Source organism: Chrysemys picta, chromosome 2 (genome assembly GCF_011386835.1).
Source record: "Chrysemys picta bellii isolate R12L10 chromosome 2, ASM1138683v2, whole genome shotgun sequence".
Classification (NCBI taxonomy): domain Eukaryota; kingdom Metazoa; phylum Chordata; order Testudines; family Emydidae; genus Chrysemys; species Chrysemys picta.
This window is the reverse complement of record NC_088792.1, coordinates 89347654-89372879: the sequence shown is the minus strand read 5'-3', so window position 1 is coordinate 89372879 and position 25226 is coordinate 89347654. Positions and strand designations below refer to the sequence as shown.

The following is a 25226-nucleotide window of genomic DNA, read 5'->3' as shown; positions in this document are numbered from 1 at the left end:
CCCCAGTTACCTGTGAAAAGGTAGCTCTTCAGCCTCTTTTCCAAGTGATAACTCCATTTCAGATTTGACATCCCTCTCCTGTGTCATTCAGGGGTGATGTTCCATCCTCTTACTCAGTGCTTGAACTGAAGTCCATTGAACCCTATAGGGTCTTTCCGTAGATTTCAGTAAGCTTTGGATCAGGCCCACTTCGCACCCTGAGACATCCCATACGTATATGCATATAGATATAAAACAGGGAAAAAATGAATGGTTTCATCTGGGGTAAAATGAACAGTTCCTAAAGACAGTAAAAGAATATGGACTACTTCTGAGACCGCCCTCAGAGATTCCTTATGGGGTAGTGAAATAGTATCCAGAAGGGCAATGACATATATCAATACCACAGTCCAGTTACAGATGCATTTCTCTCCAGGAAATAATTACAATATCAGACCCAAATTGCTAGAATGATTATACACGGCACTCCTCTGGTAAATGGTAGTAATGAAGCGTAGATCCCTCTTCATTTTGCATTAACATTGGAGGAACTATTTCTCAACTAGAGGAAAGACTAAAGCGAGAATAAGAACCTAGCTTATTATTTAGTGAATTCCAAGGCATGTGTCATCCATGCGAATAACCGAAAGATAAGAGATTTGAGTACTGCGGTCCAGGATCTTAAAAATTAATGAGACATTCTATAATTAAAGGGCATGCACTGAAAACAAGATTGTTTCCCCAGTCACTGGGAATCACAATTATAGTGGCTCTGTAAACAGCACACCCACTCAATTCATTTTCTAAATTTTAACATTCAGTGATAGGACTGTACATTTTTCTTTAATTCAAATCAAATTTTTAACGTGCATTGCTGATTAATACTTGGGGGGAAAGCAACTGTGCGCTGTAATGATTAGGAGACAAATAGCTCATTTAATGAATACATTGAACAAAGACAAATTAAGATATGTTGAGTGACTCTACTGTATTTTCTGCAACAAATATCTTCTGACTCTCCTTGCTTCAATACACCTCGATGTGCATGTGTATCTCCTATTAACGTTAATAATGAACTGGGAATGAGGTCTGCGATTCCATCAGGTTGCATGCTGGGGAGGTTTGCTTTAGCTGATATAAGAGTGTTTACGCCCTCCAGATCACTGCTCCCATTTTCATCTCATTTTCCTGCTGCAGAAAGTGTTCAGACAACAGACAACCCAAGGAGATTAGGTACTAGCAGTTAATAACCTACGTGCCCCACTAGTTTATATGTTTGTGGAAGCACCCATGATATGGTAAGTGCTTTCCAGACATCCAAGAACATTCAAACTGAACCTCTCTGATTACACTGCTCTACAGCCAAAATGCTTCTGAAATAAATGTAGTCAAACTTTACTAATTCTGGGTCACTGAGAACGAAAATGATGCTTAAAATTGTTGATTGGCTCTAGTTTTCAAGATATGCTATTGGGTCAGTATATACGACCCTTGACTTGGGAATGGCAGAGGATACGTGAGTTATAAAGGGAAGGGATCTCAATTTAAACCAGAAATGATTAAAATACATCTTTGACTGGATCTATGAATAAATCTATGGCTTGGTTTGGACAGTACTTGCTTTTTAGGCAAAACAATGAATGATGCAATCTGAAGCTGGTATTGCGTCATACATTATATGAATTGCATCATGTTATTCCTAGAAGTCATGGATGATGCAATCCTAACAAAGCTTACATCACTCTGCTAAACAAATTGCCCTATATCAGCTCTAGAAATCATACAGTGTCGTGCTCTCTTATTTGTCAGTGTTTGATTTTGCAAAGGGACACATTTCTGTTTAGCCAAAGTGAGCAGAGATGCCTCGTACTTGTGTGAACAGTGCAGATAACTTCTGCTATGTTTGTGGTGAAGTGACTTTTGCATCACAAAGGTGCAGTATAACCACTATGGTTAAGAAAGCCTATCACCTTTATTTTGGCTGCAAAATTGGAGATCAGGACAAGAGGTGGGCCCCACACATATGCTGCAACACTTGTGCAACAAATCTTCGCCAGTGGTTGAACAGGAAAAGGAAATCTATGCCTTTTGCAGTGCCAATGATTTGGAGAGAGCCAACAGATCATACCAGCAATTGTTACTTCTGCATGGTGCCTCCAATTGGGAAAGGTGTGTCAAAGAAGAAAAAGTGGACTGTGCATTATCCAAACATTCCAACAGCTATACGCCCAGTACCCCACAGGGAAGGACTGCCGGTTCCTGATGCACCAGAATCATTCTCACTTGAGTCAGACGAGGAAGAGGAAGAGGATGAAACTTCTGGTCCTGAACCATCAATGTCACAGGACCCACATTTTCTCCCATCCTCCTCCTCTGAACCACACCTCATAACACAAGGTGAACTGAATGTCCTTGTCAGGGATTTGGAACTACCCAAGAGTAAGTCAGAGCTGTTGGGCTCCAGACTACAGCAGTGGAATCTCCTGGCAGGTGATGTTAGGGTTTCCATGTTCCGTGACCGTCAAAAGGATCTTGTCCCATTCTTCTTCATGGAAGGTGATCTTGTAGCCTGCAACAACATCGATGGTGTGATGGCAGCCCTCAACATCGTTCACGATCCAGATGAGTGGAGACTGTTCATTGATTCATCAAAGACGAGTCTTAAAGCTGTTTTACTGCATAATGGCAATGTTTTGCCATCAATTCCAGTTGGTCATGCAGTCCATATGAAGGAAACCTATGACAACATGAAACAACTTTTGAGGTGCATAAACTATGACCAACATCAGTGGCAGCTTTGTGGCGATTTGAAGGTTGTTGCTCTCTTGCTTGGTCTGCAGACTGGATACACAAAGTACTGCTGTTTTCTCTGCAAATGGGATAGTCGTGCAAGAGATTCCCACTACATCAAGAAAGACTGGTCACTCGGACAGTCATTGGAGCCTGGGAGGAAAAGTGTTCAGCATCCACCACTTGTTGAATCAAGGAAGATTTTGTTACCGCCCATACACATCAAGCTGGGTCTGATGAAGAACTTTGTCAAGGCCATTGACAAAACACAAGCAGCTTTCAAGTACCTCCATGGAAAATTTCCAAGGTTAAGTGAAGCTAAGATAAAGGAAGGTGTCTTTGTTGGTCCTCAGATTCGTGAACTTCTTCGAGATGATGCATTTGACCATGCACTGCGTGGCAAGGAAAAGACGGCATGGAAAGCCTTCCAGTTAGTGGCAATAAATTTTCTCAGAAACAAGAAGGCAGACAACTACAGGTTGTTGGTGGAAAACCTCCTCAAGGCATACAAAAGCCTTGGTTGCAACATGTCACTAAAGAGACATTTTTTGCACTCTCATCTACATTTTTTTCCACCGAACTGCGGAGCAGTGAGCGACGAGCAGGACGAGCGATTTCACCAGGACATTGCAACAATGGAGAAATGCTATCAGGGCAAATGGAGCCCATCAATACTTGCAGACTATTGCTGGACAGTGACAAGAGATGCTCCATTTAATGAATACAAGAGACAAGCTAAGAAGCGCCGAGTAGACACTGAATAGGACTAAACTATGTACATAATAGTTTTTTGCCTTTTGTTTCATAATAAATTTTATTTATATAACCCTTTTGCTGATTTTTAAAGTGTTACATAAACAGGACAGGTGAAATATTATCATGTAAAGCAACCATAAACACATGAAAAGACCTAGGTTTACAATTTATGATTAAAACTCTACTATCTACACAATATACACAGACATAAAATGTAAAAACTTAAATATCTTAGAAACAGTAGCCAATCAGTTGTTTTGTCATATTTGAATTCAGCACATCAAAATACATAATAAATAGCACATTTTATCTCTGAAGCAGACGACTTCTCAAAAATTGTAGACCAGTGTTATCTGAATCTATCACCAGCAGCACACAGGGAGACCGAAGATAACGTGGCAAGAACTGAGGCTTGGTCTACGCTACCAACTTATGTTGGTATAACTGCATCGCCCAGGGGTGGAAAATCCAGTTATACCAACTTTCCGGTCAAGGTAGGTAGTGTTTTCACTATGCACTGCAGCTCCCTCTGCTGCTGCACTGGTGCAGCTGCTCTGTTGCAGTGCTGTAAGTGTAGACAAGCCCTGAGCTTTTATTGTCAATTAGGCATAGAACAACTTTTAGCACTTTGCTTGGAGAGTCACTGCTACACAGCCGGATTCACAGAAGATAGATTGCAGTATTGCCAACCCCAAATGTTCAAAAATCATGAGTCAGGCTCGCCAAAAATCATGAGATTGGATTTAAAATAATGAGATTATGTAAAAACAATAGATTTGGTGTTCTTTTTATTTGTCTTCTGCTTTTTGAGCCTTTAGGGTGCACTGGGGCCACATTTTGAAGCTTTCTCCACAACCTTGAGGGCTAGAAACTTACTTTTTCTTTTAAAAATGAAGGCCCAAATCATCACATATCCACTTGAATCCAGGAGCAGGGGCTTTAAGGAAAACAATTATCATGAGACTCATGACAAACTCATGAGAGTTGGCAACACTATAAAGATTATCAAAACAGCCCATGGATGTTACCTTACTAATATTCAACCTGTTTCCATGTTCAGTTTTCTAATTTACTTACCATCAATTAGTCTTAATTTGTTTCAAAATGAGGATAGTCCTCATGAATTGTTACCAAATGTTATTTTAATCGAGTGAGACAGTTTTAACACTTTTTAAAGAACAATTATAAAAAGCAGCACACTGTGCAGAGAGGTAATAGTGCGAGAGCTATTTCTAGAAAGCTGCCATTCATTTTGTTTACCTGTGTGAGTCAGGAGTGTGGTTCATGTGGAGAGACTTACAATTAACATGCGTTGACTGATTTCCATTATACTTCTTCACAGCAGGTTGCAACATTTAAAAAAAATAAATATAACAGCAGCAATAAACAGCATGATTTATAGACAGAGCACAAAGCGTCTCAATGGTGTTAAGCAGAAAAGAAAAGGTAAATAAATGAGTGTGTCTAGGTTTAGCAAGTCAATTAGAATTAAATAGTGTCATTTTTGTAGCAAACTGAAGCCTGTGGGACCAGTCACTGAAAGCCCCATCACCATTCCCTGTCTTTTTTAGGGAATGCCTTCTCCTAATTCCAGTTTTATCAGGGAAACAGATCTCCTACTGAATGAGTACTTGCACTGGACACCTGTCACTAGGAAGCACTAGCAATGTGCTCAGCTGTTTCCTCACCCACCCCTAGCTAAATGAGCTGCAACCGCATGAGCTAAAGAGTCAAAGCTTTCTGGCTGATGCCGCAACAGACTTATCTCCTCTATGGATCAGGCATACACATAGTACACACTCACCAATGGGTTATATAAACATCCTTAAATAAAGGCATGCATTTGGCCTTTAATAAGTTTTAAATAAGGCCAGTGACATGTGATCGTAGCCATTGTAAGCGCTTCCTGCTTTGGGCAGGAGCTGTCCTTGAGGACAGAGCAGAGGAGAACGTCCTTTCTTGTACTAAAGACAAAGAAAGTCAAAGGAAAGCTCAGTGGGAAGGACCACTGCTTTCTCCAGTCTGTTCCATTTTGGCAATAGAACTGCTTCACCCTAAGGTAAAGTGAACCTCACTGAGACAGACATTGCTAGAGCAACAGTGCTCTTTTAATTGGCTATTACTGAGAGGTGGCCATGAGAATATTTCAGCCTTATTTTTTTAACAGAGATTAAGGTACTGATTTACACTGACTTTAAAGTGTTGTTTCACTGTCGGAGCAGTGTAAATGGGCCTTAGTGTAAAAAAGAATAAAGCCCACTACATTTATAAAGCATAATTTCATTTGGAGTACTGATTTGTCTACTTTTATTTACTATAACAGTGGAATAGGAACATGTCATCTGATGGTATATATACCGTACCTAGCACAATGGGCCTGATTGGGGTTGCGGGTATGACTGTAATGTAGATATTAAATAATAATGTAAAGCCCTTGAGTGTTTTTTCCAGTGTCAAGTGATAAGGCTTTTTGCCACTTTTAATGTCAGATGAATGTACAATCTAATAGACCTCACCGCTACAAAATTTTCCTTGATATTTTTAGTAGCTTAAATATTCACTCACATCTACTCTAGTTTATGCATCTAGTGATCATTTAGACAAGTGCATTTAAAGTTCAGATATTTTTAAAGCTTTAAATGTCAGCAACATATTATTTTGTATTTCCATCTTGTAGACTTTCTGTAACTACCAAAGCTATCGTTATAATATTTGGTGTACCTAATAATCTCCATGTCAAGAAAGATTTACAAGTACATTGGTAAAATTCACAAGCATAACAGATTTTAAAATGTGGTCATACAAAACTAGGCCACAAACATTCCTCTGTTGGGTATTAGTTTGAATTTAAGAATAAAATTCACTTCCTCTCTTCTTGTGACCCTTTTTGTTCCATTTCAAGGCCATTATTGCAATAGAATTTTACTCATTTCATGTATTATGGGAAATGAATGCCAAGCTTCCATGTTTGAGTATTTGCAGAGGAAGCTGCCTATTTTATATGGGAGGGTGCCTTTGCTGAAACAGCAAATCCTTCACCAGAATCCTGCCACAGAGGCAATTCAATTAATCAGATAAGGGTCTGACTACACCCTTTGCAAGTAGGACAGCAAACCTATTCACAATAACTTTGTGTGAATGCAACAAGAGAAAGTTTATATTTAAACTCTCTGCCCATCCAATAAATCCTACATTGACCTAGTTTTTTGTAGAAATGATGCCTTGGGCAAGGTCTGCATGCCCCAGAAAATAAAAACCCCATTAAAATGTTCTAAAATTTCCTAATCCTATTTTACTGCTACCTCTCCCTGAGTGATTTAATACCCCAGTGCTTTCTTCCAGCACTCCTGGTTATAAGAATTATGCTCATTTAAATGTCAAATAGGAACACCATATGAATTCTGTGACCCATTGCAACTAACCAACACAGCACAAATTTCATACATCAAATGCTGAATCCTTGCAAGCTTTTCAAAATTCAACTTAGAAAAAACGTCACCAAGTAAATTTGAATAAACAATGCCGTTGAGAAAAACTGACCTGCTTGCAGACATTGTGCATCAGAATAGGAGATTTAATTCATGGAGTAACCTATTTGCTGTGAATTATTCATTCAGTTCCATTCAAAATGGAAATACTTGTACAGATTTCTTGCTGTAGGCACTTAGAAATGATGAATGATTTGGGCAGGGTTAGATTCTGACCAGCCCCTACATGAGTATGCATAGGTGAGTCCCTGAAATTTTGTCCCTATAGTTTATTTTAAAAATACAAAAAGGTTATCTTTTGAATAATTCTACTCTGCAGAGATACTCCTTGTATTTCAAATGGAGAATACCAGTAGGTAATCCCACTCAAATAGGTAGAACATTTTAAGTGTACCTATCAGTCTATAGTCTGATGTGTAATGTTGGCAAACAGATAAATTCCACAAATGAATTTGTTATTCAAATTCTATAACTGCATATTCCCAATATACATAGGGGTAAATCTACTAGCATGCACAAAGAAGTGTTTCCTTGCAGACACCCCATAACTGCAAACAGCTAGTCTAGAGGTAAAGGAAGGTCTTGTAGTAAGACATGGTACTAGGACTCAGAAAATCCAAGTTCAACTCCTTGATTTTCCACAAGCTTCCTGTATGACCTTGGTCAAAGTATTTATTTCTGCTTTGCCTCAGTTTCCCCATCAGTAAAACAGGGATAGATAAAGGGAGGGGAAACGGAAAAATTACTATTTAGGTTGTGAGCTTTTTGGAGTAGGGACGGTCTCTCACTACAGCTGGTACACTGCCTGTTACAAGGGGGCCTTGAACTTGGTATTGGTCTCTATGTATTACTATACAGCAGGGGTCGGCAACGTTTGGCACGCAGCTCGCCAGGGTAAGCACCCTGGCGGGCCGGGCCAGTTTATTTACCTGCTGACGCAGCAGGTTCGGCCGATCGCGGCCCCCACTGGCCGCGGTTCGCCGTCCCGGGCCAATGAGGGTGGCGGGAAGTGGCACGGGCGAGGGATGTGCTGGCTGCGGCTTCCCGCTGCCCCCATTGGCCCGGGATGGCGAACCGCAGCCAGTGGGGGCCGCGATCGGCCGAACCTGCTGCGCCAGCAGGTAAATAAACTGGCCTGGCCCGCCAGGGTGCTTACCCTGGCGAGCCGCGTGCCAAATGTTGCCAACCCCTGCTATACAGTAATACAAAATAATAATAGAACTATATTATATGGAAACTGTAGATCTAGCCAGGGAGTTTTATGAACAGTCACCAATTTGCACATGCAACATCTACTTTGCTTTCACAAATGCAGGTTTTTGCACACGCCTGTGTATTTACCCCTCCTCCCCCATCCCCCCAAAACCCCCAAAACAAAACCCACCAAAAAACAAAATATCAAACTCGAATGATTATTTTTACAGAAAAGTTGTGCTGAGAATTGGTCTTACCATACTTCAGAAGATAAACAAGTATACTTCACCTTCATCCTCTAAATCCATTTACCTCAGGAAATTGAGATGATTATTAAGAACAAGAGCTTTTCTAAATTACTAATTATTCCTATGCCTGGGGTTTCTTGAGTGTGAACCCTCTGCATAAGGAAAGCTGCGAAGGATAATGGATTCATTTTTTTTAAAAAAAGCTCTTCAGCTTTTAAAAGTTTATGTTAAATGTGGCTTGCTCACACACCAAATAGATGGAGCAATTTAGCAATGGAATATTGTCTCTGTTTTTGGATAGTGCATCTTTTTATTACTTCCTCTTTTAACCTGCCAGCCACCCAAAATGTTTCTTTGAGTGAACCAAAGAAATAATCATGGTAACATTTCAAAATAACAGCCCAATTAACACCGATTTATAGCAAGACTCTTGTAGAATGATTTATGATCTCCATGTGGCTACAAAATGGGTTCAAAAGGATTAATACTTTAAGCATAAATTCTGAAGGATGCCAAATCATTTAAGCCATTGGTTTATCCCATGGCACAGTACATTTCTTGCTGCAGAGCTACCCTGAAAATTTAGAGGAAAACTATTAAGGAGCTGTTTGGGAATTTAGCAACATCACTTAGTCAAAACTACATACCCTAAAACTCTCCTGGGTAGCAAGATTGTCATCTAATGTAGGTAATAATTCTTTACACAGGCAAGCCAAGAGCCTCTTTCTGCTGAATTATTTATTAGTAGAGTTGGTTGTTTGTCGAGGCAGATAATGGGAAAAGTTGGTCAGCAAAAATATAAGTCATACTTTTAGTTTAAAAAGAATAAAGCCTTTGCACACAATATGTTAATTACTACATTTATTTTCCATTTGAAACATGTTTCATTGCAGACATGAATACTTTAGAAACCTATAAAGACTGCAAGACACCAAAATAGATGTACATATATGTAATGAACTGGCTAGTATGTTTTGTTTTGATAAAGCATCTTATACATTCCTGAATTATTTGCTCTTACAGCTCTCTCATCTCTAAATACATTATTATACAAAGAAAAGGGGTGGAAAAATGGTGACTTTTTAATGAAACCCCCCTAAGTGTCACAGAAGCCATACAGCTTAAGTTATTGGGAATCATATAAGGGAAAAGGAGGAGCAGTTTTCTCATGTGTAATCTTGAAGATCTTGAAGCATCTGCTGGTAGGCTCAGGGCACCTGCTGAGTAATACACCCTCCCCGATAGTTCTCTCCTAATGCTGTCATCCCTGACTCGTGCTGTGAGTAAAGGCTCGATGTGACATTGGAATCCAATGTCGCTTTTGATATGCATCTCTCTATGTACCATTCAGAGTATCCTACTATGATTGAAGGAAGGATGCCAACTTGTGATCCCTGATTGAGAGTGAAATCGTGTGGCTATGGATCAATGTCTTTGTTAACATCTGGCTTTATTGTGGTAATTCATCATTTGCTCTCTCGGGGCCTGATGCAGTTCCAATTAAAGTCAGTAGAAAGAATCCAGATGACTGAAGTGGAAGTTGGATCAGGCCCTAGAGTCACAGAGTCCAAGGACAGAAGGGGATCATTGTGGTTATCGAGTTTGTCCTCCTGTAGAACACAGGCCATAGAAGTTTCCCCAAATTATTCCTAGAGCAGCTTTTTTAGAAAGACATCCAATCTTGATTTTAAAATTGCCAGTGATGGAGAATCCATCATGACCCTTGGTAAATTGTTCCAATGGTTAATTACCCTCAGTGTTAAAAATGTACACCTTCTTTCCACAGCCTGAAATTTGTTTAGCTTCAACTTCCAGCCATTGGATTATGTTATACCTTTCTCTGCTAGACTGGAGAACCCATTATAACATATTTGTTCCGCATGTAGGTACTTATAGACTGTTTTCAAGTTCTCTCTTAACCTCTTTGTTACACACGACAGTGATACACTCATGGAGCTCAATCTAAGGCAGGTTTTCAATTCCTTCAATCATTCTCATGGTTCTTCAGTGAACCCTCTCCAGTTTATCGACATCTTTCTTGACCAGAACTGGACACAGTATTCCCGCAGCGGTTGCATCAGTCCCAAATATACAGGTAAAATAACCTCTCTACTCCTACTCAAGATTTCCCTGTTTATGCAGCACTGGATTGCATTATTGCTTTTGTCCACAGTGTCAGACTAGGAGCTTATGTCCAGCTGGTTAACCACCAAATCTTTTTCAGAGTCACTGCTTCCCAGAATAGTCTCCCATCCTGCATTCTTTGTTCCTGGATGTATACATTTAGCCCTATTACAAAGCATGTTGTTTGCTTGCACTCAGTTTACCATGTGATCCAGAGAGCTCTGAAACAGTGACCTGTCCTTTTCATTATTTACTACTCCCCCAATTTTTGGGTGAACTGAAAACTTTATTAGTGATGATTTTATGTTTTCTTCCAAGTTATGTTAAATAGTGGAGGGCCAAGAACCAATTCCTACAAAACCCCACTGGAAACAAACCTGCTGGTGGGATGATTTCCCATTTACAGTTACATTTTGAGAACTATCGGTTAGCCAGATGTTAATTTACTTACTATGAGCCATGTTAATTTTATATCATTTTAGTTTTTTAATCAAAATGTTGTGTGGTACCACGTCAAATGCCTTACAGAAGTCTAAGTACAGTACATCAACACTATTACTTTTGTCAAACAAACTTGTAATCTCTTAAAAAATATGTTAGTTTGACAGGGATATATTTTCCACAAACCCATGTTGATTTGTATTATTTAAATTATCTGTCTCTAATTCTTTATTGATCAAGTCCTGTATCAGTTGCTCCATTAACTTGCCAGAGAAAGACATCAGGCTGCCAGACCTATAATTACGCAACTCATCCCGTTCACCCTTTTTAAAAATTGGCACAACATTGGCTTTCTTCCAGTCTTCTGGAACTTCCCCAGTGCTCCAAGTCTTATTGAAAACCAATATTAATGGATCAGCAAGCTGCTTAGCCAGCTCTTTTAAAATTCTTGGATGCAAGTTGTCTGAATATGCTGATTTAAAAATGTCTAACTTTAGTAGTGTATGTTTATCATCCTCCAGAGCTACTAGTGGAATGGAAAGAGTATTATCATCACCCCCAGTGATGAGACTATAGCATCTATTTTTCCCCACATATAGAACAGAATATTTATTGAACACATCCGCCTTTTCTGCATTATTACTGCTAATTCTACCATTTCCATCTAGTAATGGATCAATACCATTGTCAGGGTTCCTTTTATGTATTATATATATTTTATATATTCATAATATATTTTAAAAACTCCTTATTGTCCTTAATTCTGCTGGACATAGATGTCTCTTTGTATCTCTTTGCTTCCCGTATCAATTTTCAACAATTCCTAACTAAAAAATATATATTAATTTTTTTATAGCTGCCTTCACTTCCTCTCTGGACCAAGTCAGTTTTTTAATCAGCACGGGCCTTTTCCTCAATTGTGAGATTGTAGCTTTTTAGGCATCCAGTAAGGTGTTAAATGATTCCCAATTATTCACATTTTTCTGATTAAATTCTTCCTCCCAGCCGATTTGGCTCATTACTGTCTTCAGCTTTGTGAAATTGGCCTTATAAAAGTACCACTTTATATATATATATATATATATATATATATATATATATATATATATATATATATATATATATATATATATATATATATATATATATAAAAAACTTGTCTGACTTTATGCTGTTGCACATTAGAAATATGATCAAGTCATGATCACTTGTACCTAAGGTAGTATTAATTTTTAGTTCTGTGATAAGTTCCTATTTATCTGTTAGGACAAGGTCTAATAAAGAATTCCCCCATGTTGGTTGCAACATATGGACTGTGCAGAAATTTAGATGTTCTCCAGCTATTCAGCATATGGCCATAAGGTACTTAAACACCTAATTTAAAGCACTCCCCATGAAATCAATGGGACTCATCATGGGCTTCAAGTAATCTCATAATCACTATTTCCTGAAACTAAATATAATCTCAGTTTTTTCCCTGTCTCATCACATATAAGTATAATTTGTTTCTCAACATTACTCCATCCAATTTAACTATAACCTGTTCAAATATTAGCTGCACAGTTCTACACTCTTGGGAGGAGCTTCCCTTCTGTCCATGAGATATCAGAACACCCTCGAAACCAGTGGTCATTTGGATCTGAAAGGGTGCATATGCAGCCCTTAACATCCGAAAAATGAGCTATGACATAAATAAAAGGCACTTGGCCCACAGAATATTCTTCAGTGCTATTTGTCCACTGAAACCAGTGCTGTTGGGGCAATACCTTTGCATGCTTACAGATAGAGAATTCTTAGCTAATTTATACGGCACATTAAAGTTATTTGACAGAAATGAGCCCAAGCTACAAAAAATCAGCTTCAGAATGTGCATATCCCAAATTCCAAGGCTGTATGGATCTGAAAATGTATTAATTGTGTTATTGGAGCACTTAGGAGTCCTCGTCACAGTTTGGGTACAAACACAGAATGAAAAGATGGTTCTTGCCCTACTTCAGTTCATTAATATAGGGACCATTTGCAGAATTACATTCTGAATTTTGGTTTAGATTTTAAAACTCCCCTCTCCTCACACCGGAAAGTTCTGGTGTTTGGGTGCCTGGTGTTAGTTTGGTCTCATCTGTAAACTGAACTCAAAACTAATGTAGAATAAAGATTGAATTGAACATAAAGTTGTTTGCAATGTAAGTTTCTGTTTTGCCAATAGAGCCAGCTTTTCTTGTCATGCAAAAAATAAATTGTTGTTAAAGAACAGGTGGACTCTCTGTCTGTGTGTGTATATTTCCGACATATATGCCTGTACACAGATGCTGTATTTGCCATTTTAATAACCCATAACACTCATTTTGTACAGATTGCTTTACATTTACCCAGTGCTCCACTCTATTTCCTGCCTAAAATAAAGACAGAAAGTAGTTACCATATTTCATGAACATGGCAGCACAATTCTCTGAACAAACAACCTTGGATTTCCTTAGTTTTCTTTTTTAAGATTTAGTGGCTGCCTCCAAGCTCAGTCTTTAGTTTATCAATCAGCTTCACATGGACACACCACAAGCATCACAAATGGCCCCTCTTTGGATGTTAACAACATGGTACTTCAGTCACCAGTGACATGTTTGAATCACTGACTCTGTGATTACAGCTTTCTTCAAACCCTTCTGCAAGAGGAAATCAGCGCTCCATTTGCAACAGAAGAGTTAGTGCCCTTTATATTTAAAAAGCAACCATGGTGACTCACTCACAGTAGACAAGCAAAACTTGAGGTCTAAGTTCCAGTGCCTTCCTGACCTAGGATTCGATAGTATGGGAAAGTATAAGATATTCCAATTCGAAGGGATTTTTTTTGAAATTTTCTGAAGATATATGTGAAAATCTCCAGTGATGGGGATTCCACAATCTCTCTTGGAACCCTATTCCAGAGCTTACCTGCCCTTACAGTTAGAAAGATTTTCCTAATATGTTACCTAAATCTATCCTGCTCCAATTAAGCCCATTACTTCTTGACCTACCTTCAGTGGGCAGGGAGAGAAATTGATCACCATCCTCTTTGTAACAGCACTTAGCATATCTGAAGACTTATTAGGTCTCCCCTCAGTCTTCTTTTCTCAAGACTAAACATGCCCAGATTTTTTAACCTTTCCCCATAGGTCAACTTTTCTAAGCCTCTTATCATTTTTGGGGCTCTCCTCTGGACTCTTTAATTTATCCACATCTTTCTTAAAGTGTGGGGCCCAAAAGTAGACACACTACTCCAGCCTGAGGCCTTACCATTGCCACGTAGAGCAGGACAATTACCTTCCATGTCTTACATATGACACTCCTGTTAATAGACCCTAGAGTGATACTAGCCTTTTTTTGCAACTGTATCATACTGTTGGCTTATATTTAATTTGCGATCCACCATAACCACCAGATCCTTTTTCAGCTGTACTACTGCCTAACCAGTTATTCTCCATTTTGTAGCTGACCAGTTTCATGTGCTGAGAGCAGCCTCTAGACAGAGCTGTGATTTCTTGACCACCCTGACCATTCATCACGGTTTTCCAGATGGCACTTTCTCCCTCCACCTGTTTCCTCCATCCATAATATCAAAAAAGCTGCTAATGTAATTTATTTCCTATCACCATTCCATCACCATTTGCATCACACAATGCAAAGAGGGTTGCCAGTTGGCTAATGTGCACTGAAAAATATCATTCACTTAAGACAAAATGTCTATTTAAAAAGTCTTAATGGGGGGAATGACAAGCATGCAGGTTCAGTGAAAAGAGACGTGCAACAAAGTTGTGGCAGTAATTGCCAATGTGCCAGATTATGCTACCCTGACCTGGAGTAATGCTGTACTTCCCAAGTAGTCCGATTCAAACTAAATTGGACTTCTTGTGGAGGAAGATATTTTTCAAAGGAAGGGTTTCAGAATCTGGCCAATAATAATTTTATGCATGGCTCCCTCTGCAGTCACTGTAGTAGGCTAACATTTTCAGTGCATTGCTCAGGGCAATTCCTATTAAAGTGTAGGGGGGCTTTAGCGCAGGCTGAACTTCAAAAGTTTCAGGAACTTTAATTAATTCAGATAAATATCTAAACAGTTGTATAATCTGGACTTCTTGAATTCTGCAACTTTAGGAGGGAAATTTTCCAAGAAAAGGGTTTGCCATGAGATTTTTACACCTTGTTACCTGCTGGGAAAGAAGTCTCATGATAGCAGTGTTTCTTGGGATGCTTGGATACTTCTCTTTCCCGTCTGAGCCAAACCTAACAAAGGAGGTATAGAGCCGTGGCACTAAAAAGGAGAGAGAAAAGTATAACTTTTAAAAAGTTCAAACTTTTTCTTTTAAACCAAAAGATTTCATTTGCATGTTGGGCAACTGTACAGCAGGTTCTTGTTTCGTCTAAACTGAATTGCCTTCTTGAAACCTATTATAAAAACACATACATTACCCTATTTTCAGATTAGACTATAATGTAACTTAAATATAGTTCTAATACTGTGAGAGTTATGAAGATTATGGTAAAAGGATGCGACAATTGACTTTAAGAGACATTTCAAATACATTTACAAACTTTAAATTTGTAAAATTGAATGGGTAGCTTGTTAAGGAGAGTACTTGAAGGAACACTAATCATTTGCTTTATATTAAATACTGACAAAGGGTTTATACAAAACTGTCTCAGTTTTGATTTATCAATACTCAAGGAGCTAATAGAGGAGGTATCTGAGCCTCTAGCTATTATCTTTGGAAAATCATGGGAGACAGGGAGAGATTCCAGAAGACTGGAAAAGGGCAAATATAGTGTCCATCTATAAAAAGGGAAATAAAACCAACCCAGGAAACTACAGACCAGTTAGTTTAACTTCTGCGCCAGGAAAGATAATGGAGCAAGTAATTAAGGAAATCATCTGCAAACATTTGGAAGGTAGTAAGGTGATAGGGAATAGCCAGCATGGATATGTAAAGAATAAATCATGTCAAACCAATCTGATAGCTTTCTATGATAGGATAACAAGTCTTGTGGATAAGGGAGAAGCGGTGGATGTGGTATACCTAGACTTTATTAAGGCATTTGATATGGTCTTGCATGATATTCTTATAGATAAACTAGGCAAATACAATTTAGATGGGGCTACTATAAGGTGGGTGCATAACTGTCTGGATAACCATACTCAGAGAGTAGTTATTAATGGTTCCCAATCCTGCTGGAAAGGTATAACAAGTAGGGTTCCGCAGGGGTTGGTTTTGGGACCCGCTCTGTTCAATATCTTCATCAACGACTTAGATATTGGCATAGAAAGTACGCTTATTAAGTTTGCAGATGATACCAAACTGGGAGGGATTGCAACTGCTTTGGAGGATAGGGTCATAATTCAAAATGATCTGGACAAATTGGAGAAATGGTCTGAGGTAAATAGGATGAAGTTTAACAAAGACAAATGCAAAGTGCTCCACCTAGGAAGGAACAATCAGTTTCACACATTCAGAATGGGAAGAGACTGTCTAGGAAGGAGTACGACAGAAAGGGATCTAGGGGTTATAGTGGACCACAAGCTAAATATGAGTCAACAGTGTGATGCTGTTGCAAAAAACGCAAACGTGATTCTGGGATGCATTAACAGGTGAGTTGTGAACAAGACACGAGAAGATATTCTTCCGCTCTACTCTGCACTGGTTAGGCCTCAGCTGGAGTATTGTGTCCAGTTCTGTGCACCGCATTTCAAGAAAGATGTGGAGAAATTGGAGAGGGTCCAGAGAAGAGCAACAAGAATGATTAAAGGTCTTGAGAACATGACCTATGAAGGCAGGCTGAAATAATTGGGTTTGTTTAGTTTGGAAAAGAGAAGACTGAGTGGAGACATGATAGCAGTCTTCAGGTATCTAAAAGGGTGTCATAAGGAGGAGGGAGAAAACTTGTTCACCTTAGTCTCTAAGGATAGAACAAGAAGCAATGGGCTTAAACTGCAGCAAGGGAGGTTTAGGTTGGACATTAGGAAAAAGTTCCTAACTGTCAGGGTGGTTAAACACTGGAATAAATTGCCTAGGGAGGTTGTGGAATCTCCATCTCTGGAGATATTTAAGAGTAGGTTAGATAAATGTCTGTCAGGGATGGTCTAGATAGTATTTGGTCCTGCCATGAGGGCAGGGGACTGGACTCGATGACCTCTTGAGGTCCCTTCCAGTCCTAGAATCTATGGATCAGTTATCAGGGAAACAATTGGGTCCCGGTTCACAACTAAGGATCTTAGGTGCTATGGTAATACAAATAAATAATAAAGCTATAACTCACTTGCTAAATTAGCTTGTCTGATACTGTTCACATGACACATATAATGTCATGGGATCATCATGAAATGGTGTTTGGCAGGGAAAGTAAACTATTTTACTTTTCAAATGCCAAGTTCCTTTTTTTAGGGTTATTTTCTTCATAGTGCTTTTCCCAGCTGGGATTTCACCCATAGCCTTAAGACCATCCTTAAAAATGGCCTTCTTTCAAAATTGTGTTAATTCCATCTATCCCCTCAGAGGTGTATTAAGTAATTTGATCAGTGAACCCTACCACCTCCCCCACTCAATAAAAAGAGAGAGAGAGAGAGAGAGAGAAGAATGGAACTAAAATCACCTATGCAAAACTACATCGTGTATCATGTTTTTTATCACTTCCCTTTCTTCATCTATATGCCTGTCTATTTAGAATGCAAACTCTTTGGGACAGAAGCTTTAGCTATGATTTTCAAAAGTGATCAGCGATTTTGGGTGTCCACCTGTGACACCTTAAAGGCACCTGATTTTCAGAGGCTCATTGCTTTCTAAACGGTGTCTTGAACTGGGTCTCCAAAAAATGGAGACACACAAAATCACTAGCAACTTAAGAAAATCTGGCTATTGTCTCTTTAATTGTCTGTAACCCTTGTAACACACGAGTGGCCTTTCCACAAATAATACAGAAAAATAAAAGTTGGAGAATAATGGACAACAGTTTGTTTACGTATATTATTTTTTAAACCCCCTTTAAATCATAAATTAAGTTTCGGACTGACGAACAAAGCTGGCAATTCTAGTTAACTGCTTAAAAAAATGAGAGCTGAGGAGTTCAGCCAAATCAACATCAGGCCACTTATTTATGCACCTAAATACGAATTTGGGAATATATTTTTAGATTCTGGATTCCAGTTCAGCTCAGAATTCAGGGGCAGGCAGATAGGAAGTCCACATATTTTGTTCCAGATTATGCCTGTCTCTACACTATAGGTCATAACCAACTATGCTTTTATTTTCTGTTGCCTTTCTTTGGAGTCTCTCTAGTATTTCAAGGTATTGTTTTTAATTTAAACTCCCATCCCAAGGATGTTTTCCCTCAGAAATTTTATGATATATTTTATTTTGACTTTTATTGTGGGGCATTATACACCAAAAATATTCCAGTTCAAGTATCTGTTGTCTGGGTATTCTCTGTATTAGGTGGAACTGGCTCCCTAGACCCAATTCTTACAGGGGTTGGAGAATGTACACATCTAGGTCCAAATTTCAGCCTCATTTCTGGGTTTTTTGGGGGGTTGTTTGAATCTTATGGGTACTTTGGATGGCATGTTTTTGCAGTGAGTGCTCTTGTAAATCCATAAGCTCTGCATGCTGGTACATACTAGGAGGCATCAGTTTCAGGGCCAGAGTAGTTGTATTCTGAATATGGAGGACTATTTGGAACTGATACCTCTTTAAACAGATCCAGCGCAAAAGGCTTCGAAGTCACCAATCGGTATGTAATGTAATGTGTGAGTTCAGTTTATGTGGTAAAAAGTGGACAGTGTCTGTCAGACAAGAATGATATAAAATACATCCTGGATTAACAAAGTCCTGAGCTGGTTGCTTACAACTGAATTTTTAAAAAGTTCCCAAATGGCAGTGTAGAGTTCAAGGCCTGATCTGAAATTACTAAAATACCAACCACACACTGATAAAATAGAACGGGCTTGTAAATCATTAACCATTTAAATAAAACACAGATGACAACAGTGGAATATACTGAACCAGAGGTACTGGCAGCATGTTGACCTGCAAAATTCAATCCAACTAACTTTTATTTTCATTTCCAACAGCAGCAAAACACCTAACCCCAATAAATAGATTTTTACTTTATTGTTTCTATGGCAACTATTTGCCTTTTATGCCCATCGAAGGAGATGAATGGTGGAAAACACTTTGTGGTAAATTGATTCCCTCTCTTTTATCCCCTTCCATATGGTGCTGTTTTATTCAAACATATTATTGGTTTCAGCAATTTCACTATGTAGATTTCATTGCCATTTTTGTACAGAACATTAATCCAAGACTATGAACATTCAAGGCGTTAGTAACTTATGTTTTTATATTTTCAGTGGACTGCACAGTCTCTTTTTGCTCACACTAAGATCAAACAACTGTTTTGTTTTTGCAGCTTGCAGTAAACCATTGACAAGGATTTAAAAACAAAAGTATTCTTGACAGACCATGTAGTTTGCCAGCATTTCATAAATAAGCCATTGTCATTATTTCTAGATATACTTTTTTAAATGCGTTTTCTAAAATGTTTCATGTTCAGCTAATTAGTGAAACCACATTAAAGAGACCCCTCTCTAGATGAGTACTGTTGATTAGTTTTAAAAATCAGTGTAAATATAGTCTTTTTGTAATGGAAAGGTCACCCTCAACCAACCAAACCAGATTAATTATAGGCTTGTACCTTATTTATAGAGATCAAAACTTTCCAAGAGTAACAATGTACCTGATGCACCAGGTGCTGTTTTTCACTTGTGCTGACCACCTGCAGTCCCATTGACATCAACCGGAGTTGTGGGGTAGACTAGATAAACTGGTGTAGTCACCCGCAGAGAGGCAAAAATAGTTTTCAGCTTTCCCCATGTAATTGTGTTCAGCTGTTATCCAACTTCTGAAAAGTCCTTGGAAGAGAATAAGTTAGTCAAACCTTCTATAAGGACTCACCTGTGGAAAAGAGACTGGTAATATTGAGCAGCCATTTTTAAGAGAAGAAAGACCTGGCTTTCAACCAGCCTCTGTTTGAGATTGTGGCCTCACAAAAGCAAGCTGGGAAATGCTATCTCATGCTGGGAAAAGGGGGTGGGGGTGAATGTCTGGAGTCCTTTTTAAACAATCTCCTCTCCTTTTGCAGGAAAGCAAGAATGCAGAGCTAAAAGGCTGCAATATAGAAATAGGAAAGGTTTCAGGAGCAATACTCACTTTGATTTTACACCAAGGGTGAGATTTACAAAGGTGCCTGACTTTCAATGAGAGTTGGGCACCTAGCTCCCTTAGGTGTTATGAGAAATAGCCTCCCCAACAGAGGGTGGTATAGTACGATCACATACAGGAACTTAGAGAACTCTACTTTCAGAAGCGTTTGATGAGACAGAACAGTATATGTGGAAGAAGGAATACAGCCTGGATGTGGCACTGTCTTAGCTCTCTCAATTTCTATGCTAAACACTGAACATTAGTCACCTATGAAAATCCCACACATTTTTGTTTCACTTCAATGGTGCACACAGATTTAATCTTGTTTGTGTGTTTATCTTAACAATACCCATTTAAAGAATTTATCTAGCCTAGACTTATATTTAACTTGCTACATCATCTGGTAGGCCTGTTTCTAAGATATCACAGTGGGATGTACACAGCATTCGTTCTGTACTAGCAATATACTGCAATTTTAGAAAAGGAAGCAAGGCATAACTTGTCTGGATGAAATACTAGAAGAACATTAAAAGGTGGTTCTACTCTGAAAAGTGGTGGTAGAAAAATGGTACCTTCTTAACACAGCTGCTGATGCTAGGATTATATGTTCAGAGTCAGCCTGATTATTTTAGTAACAAAAGTAGTTTTTACTATGTGTAATTCTGTAGCGTTCACACAGCTAAGAGAAAGTGAGCTGGATTCTCTTTTCTTGTGCAACACCAACATTATTATTAACTAAAATCTAGTCAGATACAATGGTGTAACTGCAGTTGGTTGGAAAATGGGCTTTTTTCCTCACCACAGAAAAGTTTGATGAAAATGAAAACAATTGTCAACATTTTTTATGGAAAAGTTTGATGTGGTAAAAAATTAAAAACTAATTTTTTTCAAAGCCCAACATGTTTCAGTTTGGAAACCCCACTATGATGCCTCATGGGCATTGTAGTCCAGCTGCCTCTGCTCCCATTCCCCTCTGTGGACCAGACTCCTGAGTCAGACTATATCTCCCATGATCTACCACAGTCTCCCCTCATGATGAAAGAGCTGATTGCATCATAGAAGTCCCTGAATATGGTGGCTCATAGGAGACAGAAACTTGGCAAAGGGGAGAATGAAAACATGAGGACACCGAACTACAACTCCTGTGAGAAATTATGGCAGAATATCTAATATCTAAAATATTTAAAATATTTCAGGTTTCTGACAGAAAAAAATGTTTTTTTTTCCTCAGAAAGCAGACACTGAGCATTTTCGTTTTGTCAAAAAATGAATTTTCAGTCAAAACGTTTTCAACTAGTCCTACTGCAAACCCACAGACAGCAACTGGTTTGCAGAGGGGTCACTAAGTCATCAATTCTCCTGCAGAACCTATATCGGGGTGAATGGTGATGGTTTGTGAGGCTACACCTCACTTCAAATCTCTGATTCCATCCAGAATTTACAAGGCTTGCAGTTAGAAACAAAAATGTTTCTAAGCCAGTTCATTATGGAAATCAATAGGGGAGAAACATGGAGCACAATAATGATAGTTTTATAAAAACAATGAGGAGTTTTTGTGTGGATACAGACTAACACGGCTACTCCTCTGATACTTGATAGTTTTATAATCACTTTTCAGTGCAGAACCACACTTATGTAAGCAAGAATTTACAGCATAAGTTAGAATTTAGCTAGGAGACAGTGGTTAGTACTTGGACTGGCTGGAAAACAAGATTTATGTTCCATAAATAAATCTTAACAAATACATTTGTTTTTGTTCCATATCAAAATGAGAACTGGACAGCTTTTGAACTCACTTGCTCTCTCATGGGTTTTTTTATGAGAAAATTTGAGAGTTACTACTCCAGCCCAAAATAGCCCAGCGATTAGGGCACTCAGCTGGCCTGTATGAGATGCAGGTTTAAGCCCTTACTCTGCCTAATTTGGAGCACCTCCCACTTGGGGTGCAGAGGAGCAAGAAGTTAAACCTGAGTGTCCTACACCCAGTGACAACCAAGCTATTGGCAGTTCTGGGGTGGTTACTCTGATAAAAAACCTGTTTTGCTGAAAAATTCCTGACCAGTTCTAGTAAATACCTTTATTCTTGTAAGTGCTGTGGGATTTTTAATGATGTGAGAACTAAAGGCTAAATTCTGGGGAGCTGGTCAGACTGTTTGGTTGACTGGATGATATCTGCCCAGGTTCTCAAAGGTTCTGGACCCAAATTGCTTCTTCAAAGAAATTTGACTCATTATTAGTTTTATGAAAACTGTTAAACAAAAATAAAAAAAGTTTCACCAAAATCAATCTGTTAACAATATTAAATTAAACCAAGAATAAAAGCAATACAACTGTTAAATCAACAAGTTCGTCTCAGTATTGGATTGGAATTAAAATCTAATAAATGATTTACACAAGAAATAATCAATACTTATAAATTCTAAGAAAAGCTCTAAGGAGGTGGTTATCCATTTGGTTATGAACCCCCGCTGAAGAATTTTCAGAATCAGATCTTCATCTTGGAGCTGGTTAAATATTTTGATATTCAAACAAAAATTATTATTAATGTCTGAACCACAACCTCAGAGCCAATTAAAAGGTTCCCTCCTTAGATTTCAGTTCTAGTGTGGTGGCTAACCCTTCACTTCCCCTTCCCATAATCCAGATGTCATAATACAGATTTTAACAGAATACACTGGTAAGCAGAAATATGACAACTCTTATGTACCAAAATGTACATATGACAATTTAAGGTTCTTAGACCTTTTAAAACACAAAACACACTTCAATGGCTATCTTTAGGGCTGTTTAAACCTGGAGAACTTCTTTCTGGCACCTTCCCTGTGTGAACATTACAGGTGCACAGAGACAAACATGCACACCACAATCACACCCCCACACCTTAAAATTAAAGAATAAAAGGATGGGATGTGTCTCAGCTAATAAAAACAAAAGACAAAAATAGAAAGCAGAAAACTAAGATTCTTAAAACAACACGGGGTTCATGAGCTCTTCAGCTCTTGCAGTCATGGAGTAGGAGCTGGCATTGCAGTCAAGGAGCCAGATGTTGATGTTGCTGGCAAAATGATTCTTGCTAGTAGACATTCTTTTTGTCTTGACTTTATCTCCTCAAGGTGTGAGCCTGAGGGTTTTAGAAATGTCAGTCTTACCTCCAGTGGCTTGTTGACCCCAGAAAAGGAGACATCTTGACCATATCTTTATTCATTTGGTTTGCTAGCTTCACTCACCTCTGTCTTGCTGCACCTCCCTCCAAGGTCTTCAAACAAATCAGGTGCAACGCCCATGTTGGAGCCATGCAACTTGATCCCAGTCCATCTGAATTTGGTCATCCTTAGCTAGCGTCAATTTGGAAACGTCCTGCTTAACCTACCAATTTAAAAACCATTTGGCGATTAAGTCCATGCCACCCTCTTTCCCAAAGTACCAAAAATACAGAACATGAGACCACTTTGACAAAACAGACATGGATGTCTGGGTGAAACCGTCTTGAGATGACATTATGTCACCAGTTTATGGCAAGTTCCACCCAAAGTCCTATAAACACAACTGTCTGGCAAGGCCCTAGCAACAGCCAGCTGCTCAAAAATCCATCCGCCAGCAAAATTAAAAATAAAGTTGCACATTTTATGTCATTATTCTCCTTATAGACAAGACAATTTACAGCAATCTTTGTATATAGGAAGTGGACCATAAGTCAAAAAGCTTATCTTTGAAAGTTTCAACTTGATAGAGAGAAGCTACTTTAAAACCTCTCAGGATAAAACCATTTCAAAAATGTACTTATATAAGGTGTGTATCCCCAGGCTATGTCTACACTGCAGCTGAGTGAGCCTCCCAGCCAACGTAGACAGATTTGTGCTAGCAAGGCTTGAGCTAGCGCACTATAAATAACAGCATTGACACTGCAGCTTAGGCAGTAGCTTAGGCTCTCACGCCCACGTGACCCCCTGGTTCTGAGCTGGGGTAGCTAGCCGGAGTGTCTGCTGTGAGCTGCAACATCCACATTGCTATTTTTAGCGGGCTGGCTCAAATGAAGTTAGCGCCCAGCTGCAGTGCACACATACCCCTGGACACCCTATTTGATGCATCCGAAGAAGTGGGCTGTAGTCCACGAAAGCTTATGCTCTAATAAATTTGTTAGTCTCTAAGGTGCCACAAGTCCTCCTGTTCTTCTTTTTGCGGATACAGACTAACACGGCTGCTACTCTGAAATATTTCTATCATGAGTCAGGAGTTTAGGTTTACATGGTAGCTGGCTACCTGTGCACGCTTGTGTGAGAGGGAGGAATTTCACAAGACAGGTGCATGATATAGTTTAATGGATAACATTTTCATGAGTGGCTTGGTTGTGGTTCTTATATTGCACCAATCACTGTGGTATCTAGGGGCCTAGGTGGGAGACAATGAGTGGCTTCGACGCTGACTTTTTATCTGTGATCATCATTTCCTGTGGGCCCCACCCTATGACATAACTGCAATAAATAAAAGTCACATGTTGCTTTGTGCAGCCAGGGAATGAAGGACGGCACTGATGCATTAGCACAGCTGTTTATTTCTGTGTGTTCTCCATCCTGCTGACATCACGTTACATCAGGACAGTCAAGCTCCTGGTGAGGTACATATTTCAGGTGTCTAGATAAAAAGGAAGGTCGTCATAGCCACTGCGATAGAGGTCATATTTCCTGGCTTACTAAACAAAGCTGAATGGAAAGTCGTCTGCTCATGCTATTGGTATACCATTGCTGGTGACATGGGCTATTTCTCTGAGTGGTTTCACCAACGGTGTGATGATGCATGCACCAGAGCACTGTCCAGAAACACCAATACCCCAGAAAAAATAGTCTGGCCAATGCTTATTGCTAAACTAAACAAGCCAGTAAATGCCTGAGCTTTGCGGAGGTCATAACTAAAGTTGCATTAGTGAAGTGCTGAAAGCTATAGGGACATTAGTGAATGAAAAACACGAGCTGGGTATGTAATAG

At 39.0% G+C, this 25226-nt stretch overlaps 1 long non-coding RNA gene across 1 annotated transcript; it reads right to left on the bottom strand.

Moving 5' to 3' along the window:
• On the bottom strand, positions 1–20168 carry LOC135981105 (uncharacterized). The gene is made up of 3 exons (XR_010598067.1): positions 19778–20168; positions 15202–15305; positions 1–197 (listed from the first exon to the last, which is right to left on the bottom strand). It is a non-coding gene; the product is annotated as an uncharacterized LOC135981105 (long non-coding RNA).
• Between the last annotated feature and the right edge of the window lie 5058 nt (positions 20169–25226).